We start from the raw sequence: 13,629 nt of genomic DNA on the forward strand, positions 1-13,629 counted from the left end.
CAAGATCAACAGGTGGACACTCTTCTGATTGGTTGTTGGTGGGGTGATTGGGACTCAACATCATCAACCTTCTCCAACTGATCTGGAGCCCGCCCACCTACTTGTGGTCAGCCCCCAGTTACCTTCTTCCATATGTTGTGGGTTTCATTATCTGCAAATCATCTTTAAGGATATGGCTCAGAAGAGATTTGTCATCTGGAAGGAATATGTTTGGAGTCCTGGCAAACTTCTGTTTCTTTTCTCTTGAAAACTCAACAGTCAGTTTTATGGGTCTCAGGCTAGGAATCCCTGGGTCTTGAAGACCTCTGTGAATTTGTCAGTTTTCTTCTCTATGTTCTTTTCAGTTTGCTTCTGTAGCCTCATGAGCTGCTTCCCCCTCCCTCTCTCCACTAATGGATGTTGCTCTTCTTTCTCTTCTCCTCCAGGGTGGCTGCTACTGCCTCATACTTCCAATCAGCCTCATGAGCTAGGTGCCCTAGGCAGGAAAACTTGCACATAGGTGTCAGATGCACATGGATGTCAAGATGTCACCTTGAGGATGGCAGGCATCACTGTCCACTTTTTCATGTCATAGGGTGGTGGGATCCCATCAAGTACCTTGAGGTGGTCCAGAGTGGCCTGGCCTTGCCCCGTCTTGGGGGTACCATGTCTCACACTGTCAGCCAGAAGATGCAGTTGAGGGTTCGGATTTGGGAGGGGTTGGTGTTCATCTGCTTGCAGAGGAAGGCCAGGTACTTCAACTTGTTTCTGTAGAAACTGCCAGGAAATATTGATTCCCCAGCAGTGCAGGAATACCACCTTCTGGCCCAGAAGCACCTTCTTGGCCAGGGTGGCTGCCAGGTAGGCCAGGAGATGGCCTCAGCTATCAAACACCAGGACCTGCCCTTCTGCCGTCTTTGGCAGTTGTGTGGGAAAGAAACGTTTGTTACTTAAACAGGATACTGAGTCTATAGCTGTTTACTTTTGTAATTCATTAAACTATTTATGCTTCCAATCCTTTTCTGTAAGTGTATTAATTTTTTATAATAAAGTATTTTTTTAAACAATAAATCCTAAATAGTTCACAGGGAGAAGCTCGACTGGATGCAAGTTTGGAATGGGGTAGCTTTAAGTCACACTATTCTCTCTCCACAGACACAGACTGACAACTTTTTTTCCTAAAGTAGATTTTGAATTATGCTGTTGTGGACTGGTGATTGGTGATGAATCTAAATTCACAAAAAACAATACTCTCTCATAATCAAATATTTATTTACTCTTTTACATTGACTGTGAGGTTCACAACAAACTGTGGACAATTCTTCAAGAGATGGGAATACCAGACCACCTGACCTGCCTCTTGAGAAATCTGTATGCAGGTCAGGAAGCAACAGTTAGAACTGGACATAGAACAACAGACTGGTTCCAAATAGGGAAAGGAGTCCATCAAGGCTGTATATTGTCACCCTGCTTATTTAACTTATATGAAGAATACGCCATGAGAAATGCTGGACTGGATGAAGCACAAGCTAGAATCAAGATTGCCAGGGAAGTATCAATAATATGCAGATAACACCACATTTAGGGCAGAAAGCAAAGAAGAACTGAAGAGCCTCTTGATGAAAGTGAAAGAGAGTGAAAAAGTTGGCTTAAAACTCAACATTCAGAAAACCAAAATCATGGCATCTGGTCCCATCACTACATGGCAGATAAATGCAGAAACAATGGAAACAACGAGGGACTTTATTTTTTGGCTCCAAAATCACTGCAGATGGTGACTGCAGCCATGGAATTAAAAGATGCTTGCTCCTTGGAAGAAAAGTTATGAAAAACCTAGACAGTATATTAAAAAGTAGAGACATTACTTTGCTGACAAAGTCTATCTAGTCATAGCTATGGTTTTTCCAGTAGTCATGTATGGACGTGAGAGTTGGACTATAAAGAAAGCTGAGAGCTGAAGAAGTGATGCTTTTGAAGTGTGGTGTTGTAGAAGACTCTTGAGAGTCCCTTGGACAGCAAGGCCATCCAACCAGTCCATCCTAAAGGAAATCAATCCTGAATATTCATTGGAAGGACAGATGCTGAAGCTGAAACTCCAATACTTTGGCCACCTGATGCGAAGAACTGACTCATTGGAAAAGACCTTGATGCTGGGAAAGATTGAAGGCGGGAGGAGAAGGGGATGACAGAGGATGAGATGGTCGAATGGCATCACTGACACAATGCACATGAGTTTGAGTGAACTCCAGGAGCTGGTGATGGACATGGAGGCCTGGCGTGCTGCAGTTCATGAGGTCAAAAAGAGTTGGACATGACTGAGTGACTGAACTGAACTGAGCATTCCTCCACCCTGTAAAGATTTCCAGCATGTTCCCCACACAGTCCAGCCACAAACTCTTCCACGTCTCCCCAGCTGAGCCTGTCCTGTACTGGAAGATCTGTTGGCTGCAATCCCCACCTCCTAGCATCTCCCTCGCTTTCCCCAACTCCTCTTCACGGCCAGTGCTTTAATGTTCCTTGCTGCTTCTACAGTTTCCTTCCTAGCTTCTCTCCCTGATTCCTAACTTCTGGTGCACGGGAAGTTCAGAGATGAGAGAAATTGATCTACAGGGCACAAGGGCACAAAATGGGGAAGAGAAAAGTGGAGAGGGCAAGTGCCAGGCGTTCTCATAATCCCACTGACCAGCGGCAGTGGGTTGCTCTTCCTTTCAGGTATGTGAGAAATGTGATGCTAAAGCCCATCCTGACAGCCTGTTTCCAGCACCACTTCTGATGCTTTTTATCTTAGCCTGTGTCCTCCACACATGGAAACCTGAGGCAAAGATGAAAGTGCCAACACACGAGTTGCTATATGCCAATTCAGAAAGATAAGGACCAGGAAAAAAAGAACGCAATGAAGAAAAGCCTCAGGAACTCTGTGATGTATGATCACTCTGCCTGTCTTTCTCTCTTTCTTTGGCAAATTAGAATTCTTTTTATACATACATGCTAAAATACCCACGTGGTTCTGCTGTGTTATTTGCCCTAAAAAGGCAGGGTGAGGCAGAGTGAAGAATCCCAGTGCATCTGAGGGGGGCTTTCCACAAAGTAGAGAATGGTAACCCTGTCCCCAGGCTACTGTCCCTCTTGCTGTTCCCAGTCCCCAATTCCTGCAGCAGGAAACCCCTGTGGTCTGGCCCTGGCACTGGGAGAGTAGAAGGTACCTGAAGGGCCAGGTGAGTGAATGAGGACGTATGACCTTTGAAACAAAAATACTGCAGTGTTGGGAGCGGGCTCTCTGTGGCTCGGGCAGCTGACTGGGCCTCCTGCTCTGTGGCACAGGTGGGTGGGTGTGGGATGGCCACTCCTCCAGGAGCAAGGAAGGCTCTGTCTCAACAGAATACTTTCTCAAAATTGCTTCTGGTACAAAATGAATGTACCGGAGATGTGAGGTGTGGAGCTGCAGAGGCCAGGCCAGCCACCCTCCCCAGACCTCAGGTCATGGCAGCACAGGTGAGGCGGGTGGGGGTGCTGCTGCTCTGGGAGGACTCGCAGGCACATCTAGAAGGAAGCACAGTGAGTTTGTGAGTTTGTGTGTGCATTTAGAGAGAGGGAATACATGATAAGGCAAACGGGGTGAAATACGAAAAAATATAATTCACATTCTTACTAACCCTCCTCCACCCTGTAAACATTTCCTGTGAATATTTATTTTTCAAAACAAAGATGAATTTAGGTAGAAACTATACGGATTTTTTAAAGTAATATTGTTATTTTGGCAATGTTCTGTAAATTTTCAATTATTTCTAACCCAAAAGTAAATAAAAGAAATACATGACAGTGTGGCATGCCACAATTGGGGGTTGGAGAAAGTCCAGTAGTAGGACAGTGAAGCATCCATCAGCCTTGCCTGGGGTGGGGGTGTCAGGGCAGGCTTCATGGAGAAGTTTCAGGAGAGACTGGAAGGATGACGACCTGACAGAGGTGTGTGAGGCCCTGGGGCACCTGACTCAGGTGGGAGCAGGACAGGCTGCAGGGGAGAACCGTGAGGTCCCGTCCATCCCGAGAGTCTGTTAGGAAGGGAGCACTGTGTGTGCTCTGACCCCGCAGGGCTCGCCCTCCTCATGGTGAGTGTCATCTGTGTGCCCAAGAGTGCTGCCTCCTGCCCCTCCAGACAGTCACTCATTCCTTCTCATTGCCGGGGCCGAGCCTCAGGAACCTTCAAGGGAAGACAGCTCGACGGTGGGGCCTGTGGCCCAATGTGGGCTGGGATGGGCAGGGCCCACACTTTGCTCTCCCCAAAGGCTCAGCATTTCACCCACCTCAGACTCTCTGCAGAGGCGGTACTCTAAGTCTCCACCTGGAAGGGAACTCTCTGCTCCTGTCATCTGCGAGGATGGAAGGAGGGAGCTCTCTGTGAAGTGACGAATCTGTTCTGAGTCTGAGACAAGATCCGGGTGTGTGAGGAACCACAATTCCAGCTCCCTGGTCTTAGTCTCAGGGATGAAGAGATTCAGAGAAAGAAATGCATGGCCCCTTAAGGCTTCGTAGGGTTGGATGGCGTGGGGGCTATTTCAGGAGGTTCCAGAATGCCTAGAAAGCCATCACTTTCTGTTGAGTTTTCCTTACTAGGAAGTTGACGGAACAAGATGAGGGCAAGAGAATGAATGGAATCACCGTTTGCATGTCCTTGAGAGGACACGGCCCAGATTCTGCCTCCTGCTGTTCCTCTCTGTGGCCACCAGAGGTCCCAGTGCAGGTAAGTCACTCAGGAGCTGCTGCTTCTTCAGCTCACGCAGGTGTGCACCCAGGTAGAGCAGAGGGAGCAGAGCTGGGTAGGAGGCTGATGTTCTGGCCCAGAGAGGGAGTCGTGCAGATGCAGAGAAGTCACATTTTGCAGCTGACAGAACTGTGGTCTGCGTGCTGCTTGCCTGGCCTCTCTGGATCTGATCTGAAGCTAATGCATGTCTTGGGGCCCCACTCTATGCCTCTGGGTGGCTGAGGGAGCTCAGGGAGCTCAGGGGAGCTATGGAGAAGACAGCGCTTCCTTCCAGTTGCTCCTGCTCCTATTGCCTTGGCCTCGGGGTTCCCAGAAGGAGCTGGTGAGGGTTGTGGCAACGAGCAACCTTGTCTAGTTTTCCATCCTCTCAAGTCCAAAGGTCACAGTAGAAGTAATGATACTTTTTATTTTTAATTAGCTGAGCAGAAGAATGCAAGTGTCAAGCATGTACTAGATCATGGTCAGCTAGTCTTACCCGAGAGCATCCTGACCTTTGTGGCTTCACAGTCCAGTGATGAACTGGTAAAGTGGGCAGGGACTGGGAGGTGATGGCCTGGAAGGCTGGTGTGAGCAGCTTCAGACTGTTAGAGAATTATACTTGCATCCTTTAGCAGCATCCCGTTCTCCTGAGACATTTTGCAAGAGCAGAACCTGTGCCCCTTTCCAATCTTTCCTGCCTCAAAGCAGCAAGGAAACCTAAGAAAGTTGTGGTGAAGCAGGTAGTCAGTAATAAACCAATCCAGGATCCTCTCATTTTAAACACTTTTAAGCTGAACAGATCCCCGTAATGGAGATAAAGAACAGTGCGCCCATCTCTTCTGTTTATCCTGGTGACTCTTGAGCAGTGATGAGTGTAAGATTTTCCCCTTTTTCTAAGCTAAAGAATTAGCCACTCACAGTTTCATAGATGCTGGCAGAAAACAGGAATTTCCTGGCAGTGTGGCAAGGAAATTCATTATTCATAGCAGTCGCCAGAGTTTCAGAATTTTCTTGTGCTGGTTTCCTGAGCCTCAATCCCAACAGAAGAATGGCAAGAGGGCCAGGAGGCAGCTGCACAGAAAGTTTGTTTGCCAAGCAGGCTGACAAATTTGTCTTGTCAAGAAACAGCAAGAGTTTTTCCTATCAGAGAATTTATTCTCTGAAAGATTGGGTCCAGGAGAGGAACTCTGCACTTAGAGAATCTGAATCTCATATAATGTGCAGTGACCATGAGAGAGCAGCCAATGCCCATGTGCTGGAATGAAAGTCACCAGCTGCAACAATGAGCAAGTGAGTTGTTGGACAACACAGACAACAACCTGTCTGTGTGTGTGCATGAGCGGGCACCCACCCTATGGAGTATGATGCTATGCTTCTCCGTGGCTTGTAGTTTTACTCTTTTGCTGATACTTCGTGAACATAATTTTTAAAGTGTTACTATCACTTTTTAATTGAAATTTGATTGACATTTAACATTATATTAATTTCAAGTGTATGCCATAATAATTCTATATTTTTATACACTGCATATGATCGGTATAATAAGTCTAGTCCACGCCCACAAGCATATGTAGTTACAATTTTTTTTCTTGTGATGAGAAATTATCTATTCTCTCACAACTTGTCAATGTACAATATAGTGTTAGTTACCATTCTGTACACTATATCCCCAGGACCTATTTCATAATTGAAAGTTTTTCTCTTTTGACCGCTGGACATAATTTCCTGTACTGAAGTCTAATTTGTTTGTATTCTCATGTATGATTAGTACTTTTATATTGTATTTAAGAAGTATTTCCATATGTTGAGGTCATGAAGTTATTCTCCAATATTCACATTAACTTGTAGAAGCTTTACATTTTTGTTGTTTTTCCAGTCTTATAGAAGAGAGCACCATAGTTGTGGTGACTGGACACTGTCTTTGAGGGTCATGTCTTGGCTGAGGGGGAGGAGAAAGAGGGAGTCAGAGCTCTAAGAATAATAAAGTTCACTTAGCACATCTTCCTCCCACACCTGTCACTCTGAGAAACATGACCCTGAAGTCAAGGACATCTTCACTTCCCCCTGCAATTATTAGTTTGTCCACGTGTCAGTCAAGAGGCAGCAGCTGCGGCCTTGTGGAAGGGCCTCTCGCTTATATTCAGAGGATAATACAGACGTGGGCTTTGGGAGGTAGGGTGTTTTCCCCCCACTCTGGCTTCCATGGAGCTCTATCCCGTGCATCCGTGCCCATTTGCATGTGCCGTGAGCTGTGTGTGTGTGCTCAGTCGTGTCCAGCTCTCTGCAACCCCATGGACTGTAGCCAGACAGGCTCCTCTGTCCTTGGAATTTTTCAGGCGGAAGTACCGGGGTGGGTTGCCATTTCCTACTACAGTGGATCTTCCCGACCCAGGGATCCCACTCCTGTCTCTGGCGTCTCCTGCATTGGTAGGCAGATTCTTTACCACTGGGACACCTGGAAAGCCCCATTTGCATGTACCCCTGCAAAAACTGATCTTTCAAAATGCATGACAGGTACTTACAAAGCAACAGATACTAGACATGCATAGCTGACAGAGTCTTTAAGGAAATCAGATGAAGCGGGACAGAGATATAAATGCATGATGGCAATCTTCATGAGGTACCACCTGTGGTAGCAACACAAACAAGGGGCCCTGGTTTATGAAGATGAGCCATCATCCAGATAGTGAGGTGTGGACAGAGCCCTGAGGAAAAGCATTTATGGGGAAAGGTAGGCTAGCAGCCCTGAGGGTTAATATGAGGGAAGTTGGAAAGGAATTCAGAGAAGTACATGGTTTCAGAGTCTACTGGAGGAGTGGGTTTTATGGACAGGGGAACAAAGCAAAGTAGGAACAGACTAAAGATTCCAGGAACAGACTAAAGATTCTGATTCGAAGATTCAGAGCTTGTTGGTGTCCACAGCCAACCCCTCACTGTGTCTTCTCCCTGCCCCTCAGCACTGCCTCGGTGGAGGAGGATACTTTTCAGACAGCAGTCCCTTGCAGTGTGGGGATTTCTCCTCCTTTGACTGGAATGGATACGGAGCTCACCAGGGTTACAGCTCCAGCCGGGAGATCACTGAGGCAGCTGTGCTCCTGTTCTACCGCTGAGAGCTGTGTGGTGTGAGACGCGGAAGGAAGCTCCTAAGCCCAGATACTCAGAGATGGAAAAATGGAATGCTAACAAGGAAGGGAAGGGAATAAATTACATCACTTTGTGGTTCTGAGTTTCTCTGAATTCATTTTGCAAATTGACTGAGACCTAAACAGAGGTTTTACAATAATGCCTTCTTTGGGTTGATTTCCATTTTAGATGTTCTGAGTTTGGAACTTCAAGTCTTGGGTCCCAGACACAAGTTTGCTCCTCTTTCTTTGGACTCCCTGAGGGAGATAAAGAACAGGGGATGCCATTCCTTAATTTTCCTACTCTACCATTATTGGTCAGTCAAATTAAGCCCTCAACATAAACATCTTAGAGCAGAAAAGATAACTATTATTTAGATTCAGTAGGAAAAAAAGATTGAGGTCACACCTGCTGTGTCCTTTATTCCTTAGGGCAGTGTCCCTAAAATGATTTTAGCACTAATTGCAACATCTGTGTGTTGGGGTAGGTTCTCACAACATCAAGCAATTCACTGACAACTAGCTGAGTGTCCTCCACCTCGACTCAAATTTGACCTGATCTACCAGGTCTAGTCAAGGCTATGGGTTTTCCAGTGGTCATGTATGGATGCAAGAGTTGGACTATAAAGAAAGCTGAGCACCAAAGAATTGATGCTTTTGAACTGTGGTGTTGAGAAGACTCTTGAGAGTCCCTTGGACGGCAAGGAGATCCAACCAGTCCATCCTAAAGGAGATCAGTTGTGGCTGTTCATTGGAAGGACTGATGTTGAAGCTGAAACTCCAATAGTTTGGCCATCTGATGTGAAGAACTGACTCATTTGAAAAGATCCTGATGCTGGGAAAGATTGAGGGCAGGATGAGAAGGGGACGACAGAGGATGAGATGGTTGGGTGACATCACTGACTCAGTGGACATGGGTTTGGGTGAACTCCGGGAGTTGGTGATGGACCGGGAGGCCTGGCGTGCTGCGGTTCATGGGGTCTCAGAGAGTCGGACACGACTGAGCGACTGAACTGAACTGAAGCGAACCAGGAGCAATCCTCAGATCCCCATGTGAAGGCTGCCTCTCGATGCATCCACTGCAGACGCCAGTTGATATGGGGTGACACGAGCACTACTGGGTGGAGGCCAGCCCCTGCTGTGAAACACCGGACGTAGTACAGGACGCCTTCCCAAATGCAGAGTGATCTAGAACGTCAACAGTGCTGTGGCTGAGCAACCCTGGATAGAGGGTTTTGTCTTTACTTTTTTAAAAACAATTTTCACAAAGGTCAGTTTCATTTTGGTGGTTAGTACATTTAACAGTTAAACAGATTTAAAAATGCAAGGTGAATGCATTTAAAAATGTTCCATGAATGCAACATTGATAGCTAGATAGATAACCAATTTTACAAGAGACCAGGTAATATGAAATTGTCTAAACATTTAAAATATGGTTCTTGTGTAGATCATCCTTTGTTTTGATCACTGGCATTCAGGGGTGTGTGGTTCATGCTAAGTCGCTTCAGTCGAGTCCAACTCTTTGGTTTCCCATGGACTGTAGTCTGCCAGTCTCCTCTGTCCATGAGATTCTCCAGGCAAGAATGCTAGAGTGGGTAGCCATGCCCTCCTTTAGGGGATCTTCCTGAGTCAGGGATCGCACCTGCATCTCTTATGCCTCCTGCATTGGCAGGTGGGTTCTTTACCGCTAGTACCACCTGGAAGCCCAGGAGGGGTAGTTAATCCTACTGGTCACAGGGTAATTGTGTTAAGACCCAATCTTCTGATATCCCTTTCCGGAGGTTTCTACAGCTGGATGAACTTCCAACCCCAGAGAAATGTCAAGTTCGTGGCCTCCAGGCAGTATGCTCTTCCTGTTTACCAGGACAGTGTTAGGTTCACACCAGGCACAGAGGCTGAGTATGTCCTCCTCCAACTAAACTAGAGTTGTTGGTTTTTTTCAGAAACAGAAGCAGTGAGATCCAAGTGATATTTAATTGTAATGCCCAAATGAGTGCAACTGGTACCTAACGTCTGAGCAACATTCACCCAAATGTCAAGATGAATTTCTTTCTGATACATTGATGCTTCAAATTCTGTCCCCAGAATCAGTGACATTGTGTTTAGCTGGAAGTCCCCAGTCCTGTAGTGCCCTGCAAAGTTATTCTTTGTTAGCTTTGATTTGGCACTGTCCCAGGTCATGGAACCCAGCAAGCCAGCCCTCACAGTCAAAGACAGCTGAAGCATGGATTGCAGGTCCGGCAAAATCCGCAACATCACAACCAAGGTGTATAGACTCCCTCTTGTAAGAAGACTTGATGTTCCTATTCTTTACCGTGGTAGTGTGAGAAGGCAGCATCGAGTCTCAGACTCAAGCCTTGTCTAATCCGGTCCTCACTGGCAATTCGGTTCTGCCCCCAGAGCTCTGTCAGGTTGCGCTGCTCTGTGACAGGTCACACTGTGTACGTGTCTGCTTTCCAAGTTCCCAGGGGCTTGTGATAGTCGCTCAGTCATGTCTGACTCTTTGAGGCCCCATGGACTGTGGACTGCCAGGCACCTCTGCCCCTGGGGTTCTCCAGGCAAGAGTACTGGAGTGGGTAGCCATTCCCTTCTCCAGTCCCAGGAACTTGACTGGTGTCTGTATTAGATAATCCAGATGTCGAAAACTTTGTGTCTGTGCATGACATTGTTTTCTCATCCAGATGACCTGAAACCAGTCCTTCCTTGAAAATATCTCTGGCAGATTTGCCAAGGTCAGCCCGTGAGAGAGGAACACACATTGTTTGCCCACAGCTCAGTGTGTTGGTTTCAGGACTATGAGAAGGGGTAGTCTGGTGTCTCCTGAAGGTACAGAGTGCAGCCACAGCTGAGGCCATGGGCTTGCTATGGCTTGAGAGGAAGATGGCCTGGAGAAGGGTGAACTGAAAACCTCATGGGTGTTCCTGGCTAAACCTGACTTGTGTGGTGGTTGGTAAGCTACTGTTAATGTACAGTTGACCCTTGAACAACATGTGGGTTGTGGGCACCATTCTTCCTCAGAATCTAAAATCTACATGTAAGTTATAGTTGATCATCTGTACCCCTAATTCCTCCACATCTGAGGTTCCTCTGTGTTTGTGGTCCACATGTGCAGATTCAACGTCATAAATTGTATAGTCTACATTATTTACTATTGGAAAATAAAACCCATGTGTAAGTAGACCAGTACAGTTCAAAGTTGCTTTGCTCCAGGGTTAACTGCATTTGTTTTGTTTTTCTGGTGTCTTCTATTTTTTAACCTCCTTATTAAATATTTGTTCTTACTCAGTTCAGTTCAGTTGCTCAGTCATGTCCAACTCTTTGTGACCCCATGGACTGTAGCACGCCAGTCTTCCCTGTCCATCACCAACTCCCGGAGCTTACTCAAACTCATGTCCATTGTGTTGGTGATGCCATCCAACCATCTCATCCTCTATCGTCCCCTTCTCCTCCTGCCTTCACTCTTTCCCAGCATCAGGGTCTTTTCCAATGAGTTAGTTCTTCACATCAGGTGGCCAAAATTATGGAGCTTCAGCTTCAGCATCAGTCCTTCCAATGAATATTCAGGACGGATTTCCTTTAGGATCAACTGGTTTGATCTCCTTGCAGTCCAAGGGACTCTCAAGAGTCTTTCCAACACCACAGTTCAAAAACATCAATTCTTCAGCACTCAGCTTTCTTTATGGTTGAACTCTCACATCCATACATGACTCTTGGAAAAATCATAGCTTTGACTAGGTGGACCTTTGTCGGCAAAGTAATATCTCTGCTTTTTAATATGCTGTCTAGGTTGGTCATAGCTTTTCTTCCAAGAAGCTAGTGTCTTTTAATATCATGGCTGCAGTCAAAATCATCTGCAGTGATTTTGGAGCCCAATAAAAGAAAAGAAAAGTAGGGAAAAAAGAAAATTTGTTCCTTACTAGCTCATTCCTGATTTTCCTTCCTGCTAATTTATTTTTTCTTCCTCTGTTTATTTTAGTTACCTCTTGCCTTATTTCTGTCTTCTCATGTCAAGGGGTTACTGGACCAAATTTGAGTCTGCTGGCCTGTGTGCAAAAAAGCCAATCTACTGACACAGGATGATGGTGAAGGAAAGTGCAGCATTTACTTCAGGCGACAGCAAGAAGTTTGGGTAGCTAACGTCACCCTCCTCCCCCCACCCATAGCTCTGATCTCCCCACTGGTTTTCAGGGAAAGGGTTTTAAAGACACGGTGAGTAAGAATGTTGTGTGGTGCAGGATCAGCTAGAGGACGTTCTTCTGATTGGTTGCTAGTGAGGTAGTTGAGGGTCAATGTCATCAATCTTCTGGTTTCAGTGATCCGGACTCTACCTGCTTGTATCAGCATATGGTTAACTTTTTCTACCGATTGGAGGTTTTTGTATCTGCAAATGATCTTGAAGGATATGTCTCAAAAGGGATTTGTCATCTGGAAGGAACAAGTTTGGAGTTCTGACAAAATTTTATTTCTTATGGAGGTTAGTGAATCCATAGCATTTGCTTTTAAAAACCCATTAAATGGTATATTTTTGTTTTATATCCTTCTCTGTATGTGTTAATTTTTACAATGAAGTTTTCTTTTTAGCATAAGACATAAAAATTCACTTGGAGAAGCTGGGCTGGATGTGAGGTGAGGAAGGGGGAAACATTTCATTTTCTCTCTATGCACACACATACTGTCAATTTTCTTTTTTAGCCTTAAGTACATTTTAAGTTCTGTTGACAAGGACTCCTCTTTGGTGATGCATCTGAATTAAAAAAAGCAGTAGTCTCTCAGAATCAATTATTTATTCCTTCTTTTGATTCTTCCAAACCTCCTCCACCATCTAACAATTTCCAACCTGTCATTACACACAATCCAGCCTCAAATTCCACCCTGTCTCCCCATTTTAGGCTGTCCTGTATTGGGATGATCCCTTGGCTGCAGTCACTACCTCCTAATATTTCCCTCACTTTCCCCTGCTTCTCCTCATGGTCAGTACTCTTGCTTCTTTTTCTATAGTTTCCTTCTTAACTTTCCTCCCTGTTTCCTATTTTTTGGTGCACAGGGATGTTCAGTGTGAGAGAAATTGATCTACAGGGCACAAAGGCACAAAATGGGGAAGAGAAAGGTGGAGAGGGCAAGCACCCTGCGTTCATACAATCCCACTGGCCAGCAGCTATGGGTCACTCTTCGTTTCAGATATGTGAGCACTTTGATTCTAAAGTCCATCCTCACAGCCTGTCTTCAGAAGCATTTCTTTGGTGTTTATCTTAGCCTGGGTCCTCCACACGTGGAAACCTGAGGCAAAGATGAAAGTGTTAACTCTTGACTGTGGACCTGCCAGTGCAGAGAGATGAGGAGTAGGAAAAAATGGGAGAGATGAAACATATTAGAAGCTGTGTGATTTGTGATCATTCTGCCTGTCTCTTTACACTGATTCTGGAAGAGACATACATGAGGCAGAGGACTGACCCGAAATCTGTCCCAAGTCGCATGGTGCAGTGTCTAGAATGGGACAGTGAGTGGGTGATGACAGCTAATTCCACATGAAAAGCAAGGACAAGCGTGAGAGAAAGAGGAAGGAGAAAAGGTGGGAGGGGTCAGGGGATTGAAAAAAGCAAAGAGAGAGAGAGAATCTAGGGAGAGTCAGGAAAGAGATGGTAAAATTGAGGTCTTGGGAAGGAAGGTCACTGAGGGAAGAGAGGAGAGAGAAGGTCTTCAAATGTCCCAGCGACACCACATGCAGTAGGAACAAGCCGTCCCCACTGAGTTCTGCTCAAACTGCAGACTCATGAGCAACAGAAGTGATTG

At 45.9% G+C, this 13,629-nt stretch overlaps 2 pseudogenes; both read right to left on the minus strand.

Annotated features, from left to right (window-relative positions):
* Nucleotides 1–273: 273 nt before the first annotated feature.
* On the minus strand, nucleotides 274–5,373 carry LOC109556676 (large ribosomal subunit protein uL13 pseudogene; annotated as a pseudogene).
* A 4,213-nt stretch (nucleotides 5,374–9,586) lies between these two features.
* LOC109556677 (voltage-dependent anion-selective channel protein 2 pseudogene) lies at nucleotides 9,587–10,177 on the minus strand (annotated as a pseudogene).
* Between the last annotated feature and the right edge of the window lie 3,452 nt (nucleotides 10,178–13,629).

Source organism: Bos indicus, chromosome 3 (assembly GCF_029378745.1).
Source record: "Bos indicus isolate NIAB-ARS_2022 breed Sahiwal x Tharparkar chromosome 3, NIAB-ARS_B.indTharparkar_mat_pri_1.0, whole genome shotgun sequence".
NCBI classification, from domain to species: domain Eukaryota; kingdom Metazoa; phylum Chordata; class Mammalia; order Artiodactyla; family Bovidae; genus Bos; species Bos indicus.